This window comes from Canis aureus, chromosome 27 (genome assembly GCF_053574225.1).
Source record: "Canis aureus isolate CA01 chromosome 27, VMU_Caureus_v.1.0, whole genome shotgun sequence".
Taxonomy (NCBI): Eukaryota; Metazoa; Chordata; class Mammalia; order Carnivora; family Canidae; genus Canis; species Canis aureus.
In genome coordinates this window covers 9,304,770-9,318,186 of record NC_135637.1, presented here as the reverse complement: position 1 = coordinate 9,318,186, position 13,417 = coordinate 9,304,770, and the positions used below count along the sequence as shown (strand labels likewise).

Here is a 13,417-nt window from a genome sequence, read left to right as displayed (position 1 = left end):
TTAAGCTTCTCAGTTCTTTTTTTTTTTTTTTGCTTGATGCTAACTAGAAGTCCAGTGCTTATTCTTGAAGACACTGCTCATGAAAAAAACAATACCAGAATAAGAGAAAATATTTCCTTCCTCCTAAAGCTGCAGAAAAACAGACACTCCTTTGTATCTGGGTTCAGAAGCTAGTTCTGTTAAAGATCTACAATCTTACTCTGCCCTCCTGTGTAGAAATGTACACTTGTTTCACTACCAAACAAGTATTTTAAGACATCTGGACTTTAGAGGTTATTGCTAATTCACTTAAAATATAACTTTTGATTTCTGAAAGTTTGCTTTTCTAATTGGTTGCCTCACTGATAATTTATTGTTTTAATAATATAATTTAAAGTGACATTTCTTATATGAAGATATAGAAACCTTTCAGGTTTTCTGGTTAGAGAGGGGCCTGGGATTTCTCTCTTCCTACAGAAGATTAAAATAAACGTAGATGCTGACAGATTCCTGGATGGAGTTTGACTGTGTCCATCCACATCAACAGTCAGTGTCACACTCAGATGGCTAAACAGAATGGGGGAGTAGAAAGAAGAGGGTGCATCCTTGCTGAGGCAAGTATAACCCAGCAGGGAGTGGGAAAAGCGGTGCGCATTTGGGTCTTGGTGAAGAGCTGGCCTGGTTCTACAAATTGGACTCTAACCTATTCTCCATAAGCAGCTTTTGTTTAAACAGTCGTTGTCTGGTGGCTGATGCGTGTGTGAATGTTATGATTCGAGACAACTGTAAGCAGTCAGAACTAAAGGAAAAACACAGGAAATTCCATCCTCTTGATTGACTCCATTTGAGAGTGTGACCCAGTTAGAGCAGTGGTTCTCGCCTCTGGACATTTTGGGTTTTCACAATCAGGTACAGGGCACGTCTGGCATCTAATAGGTAGAGGTCAGACATGCTGCAAAATGGCCTACAATACACAGGACAGCCCTCAGAACAGAGCATGATCCAGCCTGAAATAGCAGCTCTGTGGTTGAGAAACCCTGGGCTCCAGTCAATTTAATTGGAGACAGGGCTTTTTTTTCCTTTTGACTGAGGTTTACTCTGCTTTCCTTGGGTCTCCTGGATTGCCAGTAAACTGGGTGGTTGGAGCTCTTAGGAGGGACAAGCTTAGCCATGTGTGGCATTCTTTCCGCAACATGCCCTGAAGGAAAAGCCCTGAAGGAAAAGCAGCTGCAGTATGAGATGACTAGGGCATCTATGTGAGTGTCTTCCTCACATCTTCAAGCTCCTCCAAAGAGGTGGTGCTTCACCCGCCTCACCATGCTAGTCAGAAATATCCTTTCTTTCTTTTGCTTGGAAGAAAAGGGTTGCATGTAAACTCCAATTTGCCTAAGAAGATAATAATTTTCCTCTTTTTATTTGGCAAGTAGTAGTATCTTCTAAGATATTGTCTTTTCCTATAAATGCTTAAATGACCTGAGAAGTGGAGAGGGTGAATGTGAGAAATTTCTGGAACCCCCAAATAGGGACTCCAGTATTATGCTTATAAAAATGATATTTTTAGAGATGATAAATGGACATATCAAAGTTGACCCAATATACACTTTCCATGGGAGTACTTTGGTCTAGAACAGTTAGTGAATCTCTAGGAAATTGTGATGTTTGAAAGATTTAACACTTCTTGAATGTAAAGGAATTCCTGTTTTTAAGAAGACCGCTAAATGCTTATATGAATCCTGAAAGGATTTTAAGGACTCCAAAGAAATTTATAAAATCATGCCAAAACTCCTAATATTTTATGTATAGTAGCACTTTACAAAAAGCTTTTCAAGCTGGGAAAAATGAAAGGACAGGCTCCATGATTACCAGGAAGTGCTGTTTATAAAAAGAGCCATAATTTAAACTTTGTTATTTGCACAAATGTATTGGAAAAATTAAAGAAATTAGTGTTAAGCTGGTAAATCTTAAAATGGTTTTCGGGGATCCCTGGGTGGTGCAGCGGTTTGGCGCCTGCCTTTGGCCCAGGGCGTGATCCTGGAGACCCGGGATCGAATCCCACGTCAGGCTCCTGGTGCATGGAGCCTGCTTCTCCCTCTGCCTGTGTCTCTGCCTCTCTCTCTCTCTCTGTGCGACTATCATAATTAAAAAAATAAAAAAAATAAAATGGTTTTCTACTTGGAAAAGGTCTCTTGCAAAGTACAAACAATTGGGTTTTAAGAATCCCAGTTTAAAAATAAAATTTGAAGATACAGGTGCAAGTTGAAAGCTATTTATCAAAAAAAAAAAAAAAAGAAAAGCTATTTATCTCTTTAAAAAAGCTTCTATATTAAGAACAAGAATTAAAGTATTTCAAAATAATGTGGAAGATTATAAAATGGAATTAAATTCTTCAAGTGTCCTTAGTCCTTGAGGCAAATCCTCTCACACAATGTTTTGTAATTTTGGAGGTGTAAAGGAAGGTCCTATTTTCCTCAGGGGAGGGGACATATAAAGTATCACACTTCATTCTTTCTTTCTTTTTTTTTTTTGTCACTTCATTCTTTCAATAAGGGAAACCCCCTTCTCTGAGTACCTCTAAGCCAGCCACCAGGAAGGACATTGAAATACACCAATGAATAAGACAGATACAAATCCTGCTGTCACCACATGCTAGAGTGAGGAGGGACAGACAGCCCTGCACATACTAATTCATACAGAAAAGCAAGATTTTTGCACAAAAGCTAAATTAAATTGTACTTCATGAATCCCTACACTTGTCATATGGATCAGCTCATGGTCCTCCAAACCATCACTTAAGAGTTAGTAAATTTGGGACGCCTGGGTGGCTCAGTGGTTGAGCATCTGCCTTCAGCTCGGGGCATGATCCCGGAGTCCTGGGATCAAGTCCCACTTCAGGCCCCCTGCATGGAGCTTACTTCTCCCTCTGCCTGTGTCTCTGCCTCTCTCGAATAAATAAAATCTTAAAAAAAAAAAAGAGTTAGTAAATCTAAACGAGCACACAACTGTAAGTGAAGTACAACTTAAGAAACTAGTATAATTTACTTTTAAAAATCTTAGACATTATTATGCTAACTTATAAAGTTACTCCACTTCCATTAGCTGAGTAATGTTCTAAGATACCGTATTTCTCTGACAAATTCTTAGTCAACAATTGCGTTAATGTTAATGTAAACTGTCCATGTTTTCTAAAATCCCTAATTCCTTTTGGACTAGAAGAGCACTGAGGTAATTAGTTAATACTCTATATTTACCTGAAGACATGTAAAGAAACTAAAATTAAAATGGGAAAAACCATACCTTATCTCCTCACAACCCCTGTGGGTCATCTACTGGATATTAAAAAAAAAAAAAAAGATTTTTTCATTTCAGCAGGGGGAGGGGGAGGAGAAACAGAGAGAATCTCAAGCAAACCCCTGCTGAGCAGAGTTGGATACAGGGCCTGATCCCATGACCCTGAGATCGGTCCTGCCAAAACCAAGAGTTGGATACCCAACTGGCTGAGCCACCCAGGCACCCTATTTTGAGCACTTGTTCATTAACTCAAATTAAGATGGTAAAATCAATTGATGTATTATGGAAATTTGATACATCCAATAACATTTAAAACCCACATTGTCCTCAATGGAATATGCAATCCCACTAGTCCTCCTCACTTTTTTTCTGACTCTCATTCTGACTCTGGACAGTTGCGAAAATAGTGAGCCTCCTGACTTGGTAAGGAACTCATTTTTTTTTAAAGATTTATTTATTTTTATTCAGAGAGAGAGGGAGAGAGAGAGGCAGAGACACGGGCAGAGGGAGAAGCAGGGTCCATGCAGGGAGCCCGACATGGGACTCAATCCCGGGTCTCCAGGATCACACCCCGGGCTGCAGGTGGTGTTAAACCGCTGCGCCACCGGGGCTGCCCAAGGAACTCATTTTTAATGGTGCTCATATTACCCTATATTGGGGGTTGCTTTAGAACTATTTTTCTTTTGGTGAATAATGTGGTCACAGCTATTTATCACCACTCATCCTTTTCAGACTGACTAGTTTCCTCTGGAAGCTCTACCCCATTGCTGTCCCTGTCCCAGACCAGGCCCTGCAGCAAAGGGCGTCTTGAGTCTAGCAGGGAGTCTTCCCAACCAGACCATCTGCTAGACAGCTCCTTGGTGGCTCCAAAGGACTGAGTTCCCTCATCTTGTTCCATAGCCTGGTACGCACATGGAAAAGGATGCTAGGGATAATTAGACACAAATTGTATGCTCCAAATTTTCCACCGTAGCTCAACAGTATTATATGAGCTGTCCTATTTGTCAGGCTCACATTGTGGGTGTAGAGGGGGTGGGAGAGAAGAACCATAAAGACAAAGAGAGTGGCTTATCTGTCCCTTTGGGGGGGGGCATTTGTAAACATATATTCAAATTAGATGGGGCACCTGGTGGCTCAGTCGGTTAAGCGTCTGCCTTCAGCCCAAGTTATGATCTTGGGGTCCTGGGATCTAGCCCTGCTTCTCCCTCTCCCCTGTCCCTGCTCATGTTCTCTCTCACTATCTCTCTCAAATAAATAAACTCTTTTGGAAAGCAAATTAGATTTATCCAAATGAGTTAAATGGTTTTAATATGAACATTTTAGCAATTATACCAGATGTAGAAACTACCCACATACAAAGACTGTCACAATGACTGTCAAAAGGACTTCTGAAATATTCTATGTCCAGATTTGGCATAATAACTGTGTCTAACAGGAAACCACAATTCACAGGTCAGATTGTAAATAGTGCTCTAATGCCCTACGTACTCATCAAGGCCTTTGGCTGTATCACCCAGAATAAAAAGGTAGTGAATTCTCAAGATGAAATGGAAAGAAATGACCTGGCAGGATTTTACAGAAATTGGACTGCTGTGGCTGGATAGATGTCCTACCTATGGGTTATGAACACAAGAGTTTTAACAAAAATCTGGGACTTTCACCCAAAAAATGAGTAGGCTCATAGGATTCCTGGTTACCCTCCAATGCATAAATATTAGTATTCTGGATGGATCTGGGTTTTACGAGAGGGAAGTGTAGATAAAGGGTGTCCAAGTGCTTCAGTTATAGGTGCTGGAAGCCCGGGTAACTGGATTTACATCAGGGATCATCAGTCCACAGTATCATTTCAACTTTCCTACAGGGACTTGCAGTTCTGTGGGGTTAGTGGTACTAATGTGCTGGACTCATGGAGGCTCTGGTAGGAAGATACCAACCAGCTCAACCATTTAACAACTTCTAAGTGCACTTAGCGCTCCTCCAAGGTCCAGGGATGGGTCATATCTCCCATATAAGCTTCAGACATGGGATGATAACCTGCTCAGGAAGTTCTTGGTGGTGTCCTGAATTTCCTTTGAAAAGCACTCTACTCCAGTCATAGCCTATTAGTGGGTAGAATTCAGTCCATTGTCCTAGAATTAGCTAATGATGGGTCCAAACTGCTCTGAGTTCCATTCTACAACCATGGATGAGACCAGAGAACACCTCCAACAGACAGCACTCAACCTACCTTTCTCCAAAAAGCCCTCATCTGTGGCTTTACTTGTTCTTTCTTAGATGTTTTGTCTCAAAAATAAATAAATAAATAAATAAATAAATAAATAAATAAATAAATAAATAAAATAAAATAAAATAAAATAAAATAAAATAAAATAAAATAAAATAAAAAATAAAAAAAGCCTTTGCTCTCAACAAGGTTTGGCTTTGCTCATCTCTGAACCAGGTCCTAATACCACAGCTTCACCATACTGAGAAACCTCTGTCAAAAACTAACTTAACCACTTTTTGATGGGAATGAAATTTTCACTTGAAAGCCATCATAGAGGCTGAGGAGGATTACATATCCTTTCTCCCTATCAAACAAGACTGTATTCCCCTCTCCCCTGGGGCAGTGCAATAGGGCATCTCAGTGGGCAAGTACCTCACTGGCTAAACTTTCTGGTTTGGTCACCAGGACTGAACCAAAAAGATAAAGGTGATTCACTGCCAAAGACAAAAACTGACCCCTCTTTGGAAAGAATAGACCATACCTTGTAACCCCTGCTATATATTTATGGCACCATAAAAGTAAAAACCAATCAACCTTTCTACATCTCTTAGCAATGTGCAAAACAAGTATTTCTAAAAACTGAATCTAGGGGTGCCTGGGTGGCTCAGTTGCTTAAGCGACGGACTCCTGTTTTCAGCTCAGGTCATGATCTCATAGGTTGCGGGATCAAGCCTCAGGTTGGGCTCTGTACTCAGTGGAGGATTCTCTTCCTCTACTCCTCCCCCAACTCATGCTCACACTATAATGAATAAATTTTTTAAAAAAACAACTGGATCTGCTCCCACACGCCACAAACTAGAGAAATAACACCAATGCTTTTCACCTGGATTGACAGGTGTGACTGTTGGAAGGGGTTAAAACAGCCTTCTTCACTGTTCAGGGAATGGCATCAGCCTAACCACCTATATTTGTTCATCCTGATTAGAAGTCAACAGAAAATATGGCATTCCTGGATTATTCTGCTACACAGTGATGGAACTGTAACTTGGAGAATCAGTGTTTTTAGGAATGGATAGGACAGCCCTTTCAGGGTATAATATAATGTCATCCACTGCTAGGTGAAATGTGCAACTTCAAGAAAAACAGAATTGTAATAACACAATTGTCCAGATTTGTATGTACCAGTAATTATAATTTGTATGTACAAGTAATGCTTATGCAATTTTAATAAGAAAGCGGCCTTAAAAGATTGCCTCATAAACCTTCCTACCTATACTAAATAAAAAGAGCACAAGCACAGGGTGCATTTAGAAATAGGCTGGGAAGGAAATCTGAAGAGCAAAATTAGTGGATCATATGCAAGTCTAAATTTCACATCTTAAGTGTCACCAAGGAGGCAACAAAGAGAGAAATTGTAGTAGCAGAGTACTATGTGCCTCAAATTCCATTTATTAAAAGTTCTCTGTTGTTGGTTTTTCTCTCTCCCTTATTGTCAGATTTAATCATTTCAGGCTTGTTCTTTTGTTTGGTGCTAGCCAAAGGAATTCCACTGCTCAGTATTGAGAATCTGGCTAGTAGAAAGAATCTCAATAAAAGGAGAAAACATATTCCCTCTTCCTTTACAGCTACAGGGGAGTGGACACTTCTTGCTTCATAAAACTATTTCTGATAAAATGGTAAACTGAGGCTAATCACAAAGATGTGTAACTTAGCCTGCTCTCCAGTATGGAAACCTGCATCAAATATACAAACTCCGGGCAGCCTGGGTGGCTCAGTGGTTTAGCGTCGCCTTCAGCCCAGGGCGTGATCCTGGAGACCCGGGGTCGAGTCCTGCATCGGGCTCCCTGCATGGAGCCTGCTTCTCCCTCTGCCTGTGTCTCTGCCTGTCTCTCTCTCCTGTGTTCTCATGAATAAATAAATAAAATCTTTAAAAAATATATACAAACTCCAATTTTCTAGTTAACAAAGGGGTTTTTAGACAGCTGTGTCATGGCCTCAGAAAAAGTGGAGAGGAGCTCCAAAAGGCAACCTGTGACCTGTAAAAAGGGTGCTTTCAAACTGGGTGCCTTACTTGATAATTTGCTGTCCTGGTCATAAAATTTAAAGTAGCACCTGCAATTTTTTTAAAAAAGTATTAAGTATTCATAAGGCTTTCTTATTTTATTTTTTTGGTTGGCCACAAGAACTTGATATTCTTCTCTTTTACCTTTATGCATGAAGTATAAATAATGTATTCCAGTTTCAAACTTTGGGTCTTTGTCTTGTTTAAATGATCATACCCAAATTCAGCTGGTGGATAAACAGACACAAAAAGCATGAGACAAACTCATCTGCTAAAGAACAAAAGAGAAAAACTAAAAGGGTTTTTGAAAGAATAAGCACATGTATACATTAATTCAGGATTGTTTTTCCTTCTAACTTCCTCCTCAAACTGGAGGGTGTCAGACACTGGTTTAACTCAACTGGGCAAGTTACCATCACACTCCACTTAAATCCTTGTGCAGAGAACGTTTGGGTAACTGCTCTGCTCTACTCCTTGGCCACAGAGTCCTAACCCCACCAGCCCACTTAATACACGCATCATGACTATCAGGAAACAGTCACCTAATCTTTCTTATTTTGGGTAGATCATCAGCCTATTGTTGATAAATTATCATTCCCAGGATTGGCTTAGCACAAACAGGACACACATTTTTCTTTTTCAAATACAAAGCTCCTCACCAAGTCTTTTCAGTACATTGTAACTGTATTTCTCCTCAGTTGTGTTTTACCTTCAGCTGCCAACATAGATTTAAAACCAACGCAGACATACTGGAAGAACATCCAATGCAACTTACTGTAGGTGGATATGACTGGATTTTTTTTTTTTTTGCTGTGAAATTTGAGTCATGTTTGAGTAATGAAATAAACAAACTAAAATGCAGAGCAAGCATAAGAATCAGCCCTTAATCAGTATCTTTTAAAAAAATAATTTCAGCTAGGAAGAAAATCTATTCACTTTTACAACCTGCTGACTCTGAAAAAAATGACTGACATCATCCCATTTTTAAAAAGAGCTTAAAAAAAAGTCTCTTCTGTTTGCCTTCATAGAAATGGCTAATTTCCCTCTTAATTGTTTATTGTAGAAAATAAAAGCCAAAGGAAGAAATACAAATCATGAATAATTAGTCTTTTAAAAGTCTTTTGAATGTGAGAGCTCTTTATTACCTGGGAAGCCCCATACAAATGCAAAGTAGGATTAAAATCACCTCTGATACTAGGCTGGCCTCTACACTGGTACAGATCTTCCAAGGGCTCAGGCACATTCTGGGGAGTCCTTGTGCCCACAGCTGTAGAAGCTCCCCCATTAAAAAAATTAAAAAGAGCCACAAAGCCCTTTAATCCACGGCCATGGGAATCCCTAGACACCCACCTCACACCCCATGTGCTATCTCCTACTAGCCATTCCTGCCCTGTTGGGGTACTGGCTAATTTGGAAACTGTGGGGAAGGAGCAGCCCCTTCTTTACAATGCTGGTGGTTCCAATCATAAGCAACTTTTGTTCTTATGTCAAAGTGAAACGTTTTCCTATAAATACTACTTGGCCTCTTCTGCACTTGGGAATTACTCTAAATACAGACACTCCCTTTGCTGCATGACAAACCTTAAATATCTGAAAACAATGAGGACACATTCACTTCTCTGCCCAAATCTTTCTGCAGGTTTAAACATCAAAGCTGGAGATGTGAAAATTGGTGTTGTTAAGCTAGCACCTACCTAACTAGTCTGGAACTTCAATATGAGCCAAACATTTATTGCAGCCTTGGTGTGTGAAGCATAGAGGCACCTAGTTGCTGACCTTTAAGGATCCAATCCAGTAGATGTAATCAATCTCAATAAACATGTGTGCCCATTATGTATCAGGAACTTTTTATGGCTGACCTTGTTCCAGATAGAAGAAAAAGGCCCATGTCTTTTCTTGTTAGAAACATGAGAGAATGCTTTATAAGTATTTCTTAAAAGCATCAATGTTGTTAACACCAGTATTGTTGCAAATGCTCTCTGCCAATTAAGTGACGACATTGAAATGAATTTATCCAATGAATCACAGATAAAAGAGTTAAGAACCCAAGTGATCTTCCATTGCAAGTAAAAGGACTCACGTGTTTTTCAAAAGAATTAATATTTTCTAAGAAACCTGTTAGACTGATGTATTTACACGTACTACAACAAAAAGCTGATACAAATAATTGTTTTGTACTTTGGATTTTAAACATATCTAAACTAAATTCACTGGGTAATTATAACATGATGCAGAGAAATAATAAAAACTACTTTAAGGTTTTTCAATAGTGTGTATATGTAAACATACATATATACACATAGGTATATACATATACCACAAGCCTTAAACCCTTTCTCAAAAATATTTCACATAAGACAAACACTTAACCAAAAGAAATACTTAAATTTAAAACCTCTTAGGGAATAAAAGTCACTTTAGATGTCAGCATCTTTCCCCTTACACTCCAATGGGAAGAAAATGCAGGCAAATTCTTGACAGTGCAAAAAAAAATTTAATAAAACAACAACAATGCTCTTTACATAAACCTCAAACTTAAAAATATCTTATATATATATATTTTTAAAAACCGCAATTCTAGTTTTACATTCTTACAGGTAGGTTTCTGGAAATGCGTAATACATCAAAGCACGTTTTAAAATTAAACCTCGGAGCTTGTTATTTTTGCAATAACACCTATTACCGCAACCTAAATTTCGGAACACAACTGTATTTTCTCTTAGGCCACGTCATTTTCATTATTGGAATAGATCATACAGCTAAATATCAAAGCTTGACTTTAAACAAAACAGGTCAGCATGGAGACGTAAGTTAGATAAACTGGAGTAACTCACTAGCAGACCGCAGCTCGGCAGGCAAGCCTGGAGCTCTACTGCATATTTGCATTATGCTCAATTTCATGAATTACAAGCAAATTGTTATTCAGGGTCATCTAAAGCCCACATCAAAGCTTCAGAAAAGGGCTGTAAGGTAGAGTACTTACGCAAGGGTTATCAGGACACGAGACGACGCAACTTATCAGGGAGGGTCTCTAACGTCCAGAGGGTGGTAAAACGCATTTAAAAAATCGATGTGGATTCAGACGGCCGCCTCCCCACACATCCCAGACAAAGCAGGGCCAGGCCCCAGGGTGCTCCTGGTGCACCTGCAATGCGGATCCCTCGCCCTACAATCCCACCCCGGGGCTGGCAGGGGCGGCCGCTGGGCTGACCGCTCCTGCCCCGTGCGATTGGTCTGGGTGCGCGGTGCGGCGGGTCCGCAGCCTGGACTGGAGCCCGGGCAAGGGCATCCCCTCCCCACAGCGGGCTGGAACACGGGGGGGGGACAGCCGGCGCGGGGGGCGCTGCGCCTCACTTCTGCCCTCGCGTCCACCTCTTCGTGTCTCTGTCGCCACCGCCCAGCTGTTTCCGCACGGGGACCCCCTTCCCCACCGCCCAGCCCTGGGGGCGAGACGGGAGGACCCCCGCCCCCCGCGGCGAGGGCTTTGAAAACCATCTAATCCCCGTCCCGACAGGTGCTCCCACCCCCCGCCGGCGCCCGCAGAGCCTCCCCAGAGGTACCGCCAGGTGAGCGGGGCTGGACTCGGTCGCACCTCGGGCCCCGCCTCACCTGCGGGCGCGGCCGTCGCGGTCCTTCAGGCGGCTCCCCCCCTCGGCGCGGTCCTCCCGGCAGGCGGCTGCGGGGGCCGGCGGCCCATGGGCGGGGCGGCGGGCGGGGCTGGCTCCCGGCTCCGGCCCTGCGCCGGCCGGGCGGCCGAGGGAGGTCAGTGGGCGCCGCCCGCCGAACGCATCTCGCCGGCTCCCACCCGGGCGCTCGCCGCGGTGCACGCCGGGAGCGGGGGCCGGGGCGGCGAGGCCAGGCCGCGCTGACCGGGCGGACGGCTGACGCGCCGGCGCGGAGGCGGCGGAGGCGGCGGCGGAGGCGGCGGCGCGGGTCTGTCTGCGGCGCAGGGCGGGGGAGGCCGCTCGATACTCACTTCGCGGGGAGGGGGCGATGCCCCCCGTCCCCCAGCGGTGGCGGGGCAGGGGACGGGACCGAGGGGAAGGGAGGGTCTGGCCGGTGGGACGCAGGCGCAGAGCTCAGGTGCGGCCGCACTGCGGTTGCCCAGGGTAACGCGGGCCCGGGCGGGGCGGGGCAGGAGGAGCGAGCGGGCGAGCGGGCGAGCGGGCGCGCGCGCGCAGGGCCGGGGTTGGGGGGGCTCCCGGGACCAGCCTGGGATTGGGGGGAGGGCGCGCGCGCGCGGGCGGCCGGCGGGGGCGGGGGCGGGGGGTGCCGGGGCGCGGGCCGAGCGGCGCGCATGCGTGCGGCCCCCGCTCCCCCGGGGCTCGTCGGCCCCGTGCGTGCGCACGCGCGCTGTCCCCCGGAGGCGTCTGGGTGTGCGGAGCGCGCGCGCGCGGCTCGGAGGCGCACCTGTGAGGTGTCCCTGGAGGAGAGGGAGGGTGGGTGCGCGGAGTCCGCGGCCTGGGGCGCTTCAGCCCCTCACTTGGAGTGAGTTGTCTGGCGGCCGGGCTGCAGTCTATCTCTTTTCGGGAACGAGGCGGGGGCAGGGGCACAAGGGGAGCGGGCTCGGGGCTGGCAGGACGATGAGTGGGTTAAAGAGAAGAAAAACAACCCATCACTCAGGATGGGCCTGGGGCCGCGGCGGCCCCGGGGCGTCGGAGGGGAAGGCGGCGCGGCCCCCCCGCAGCCGGCCGGCCCTGCGGCCACCGGGCAGGGCCCGGCGGAGGGCAAGCCCCGGCCTCGGGCCTCGGCGGGCCGCCGTGGGCCCGCGGCGCCGGCGGCGGGGCGCGGGGGTCACAGATGGCGGCCGGCGGCGCGGCGAGGGGTGGGCAGCGGCAGGGGCGAGGCCGGGCGGAGGCCCCGCGGGAGCCGGACTCCCGAGCCCGGGCTCCATTGTTGTTGGAGCCGAGGGAAGGGGGAGCGAGACGGCCGCAGGAGCCCGTGGAGCCGCGCCTTGGAGCCCTTCCAGGCAGGTCCCCGGAGAGGCGGTAATGGCCGCGCCGTGGGAGCGGGGAGCCGGGCCGTGCCGCGGGGGAGCCCGGCTGCATGGTGTGCTGTTGTGTTTTCGTAGAGCGCCCTGCGTCCCGGCAGAGCCCGCCGAGCATCCCGCCAGGTGATGAGGAGCCCTCCGCGCACCCAGCGCAGAACGCCGCTGCCGCTGGACGCCTCCATTGTTTGACCACAATAAGGGCCGGATTCTCACCCAGGTAAACCGGATGGCCGCGCAGCCGAGCTCCCTCTCAGCTCCCACATCCAGAGGAATCCTCTCCTCTTTCAGGACCTGCCTTCAGTTCGCTTACTGTCCCCCGCTTCTGATTAACTCAGTAAATCCACCTCCCAGACATTTTCCCATCTGGATTAATCTTCCCGCATCTCTCTGCCAAGTCACCTCTCATTTCCCTCAAAACTCGGCTCCTTTGTGAAACCTTCCTTGCTGAACTCTAACAACTAAATTTCTCTAGGAGGAGCCTGCTCCGCACATTTCCAGGGGCTAGTTTGTGGACTGGTTGTCCTACCGCAATAAAGGAGACTAGGTACTAAAAAATAATTTAAGTTACTGATCTTTTAAAGGAACGTTTTGTGACAATTAGACAGCTTATTGTTTTTAACGGGATTGAACTTGTTTTTTTTGTTGTTGTTGCTGCTGTTGTTGATATATTTTGCCCTCTCTTTTCAAGAGCCTCCGACTTCCTTTATAGATGCATAGCTTCTAGAGCAGAAAAATGATTTTTTTTTTGTTCAACCCGCAGGTTAACTTAAATTTTAAAAAATTAATTTTGAATAGATAAAGTAGTACATTTTCTTTGTAAAACTTAAAACACCACAGACATGTCTGAAGTCTTTTACTACCAACCCCAGAGATGGTAAACTATTATATGTCC

At 45.4% G+C, this 13,417-nt stretch overlaps 2 protein-coding genes across 8 annotated transcripts in view; one reads left to right on the top strand and one right to left on the bottom strand.

The window, feature by feature from the left end:
* CCDC92 (coiled-coil domain containing 92) overlaps positions 1-11,658 on the bottom strand; it is a 31,562-nt gene extending 19,904 nt beyond the window's left edge. Inside the window, exon 1 of one of the 3 annotated variants that reach the window (XM_077875311.1) lies at positions 11,512-11,658. The gene's annotated coding sequence lies outside the window, so the exon portion shown is untranslated. Of the gene's footprint in view, positions 1-10,518; positions 10,671-11,144; positions 11,305-11,511 lie in introns of those variants that run through there. The other 2 variants (XM_077875310.1, XM_077875312.1) reach the window with 2 other exon arrangements.
* Positions 11,659-11,863: 205 nt separating this feature from the next.
* Positions 11,864-13,417, top strand: part of ZNF664 (zinc finger protein 664) — a 43,424-nt gene continuing 41,870 nt past the window's right edge. For 3 of the 5 annotated variants that reach the window (XM_077875313.1, XM_077875315.1, XM_077875314.1), the window contains exons 1-2: positions 11,864-12,023; positions 12,607-12,742. The gene's annotated coding sequence lies outside the window, so the exon portion shown is untranslated. Of the gene's footprint in view, positions 12,024-12,606; positions 12,743-12,997; positions 13,070-13,417 lie in introns of all 5 variants that reach the window. The other 2 variants (XM_077875317.1, XM_077875316.1) reach the window with 1 other exon arrangement.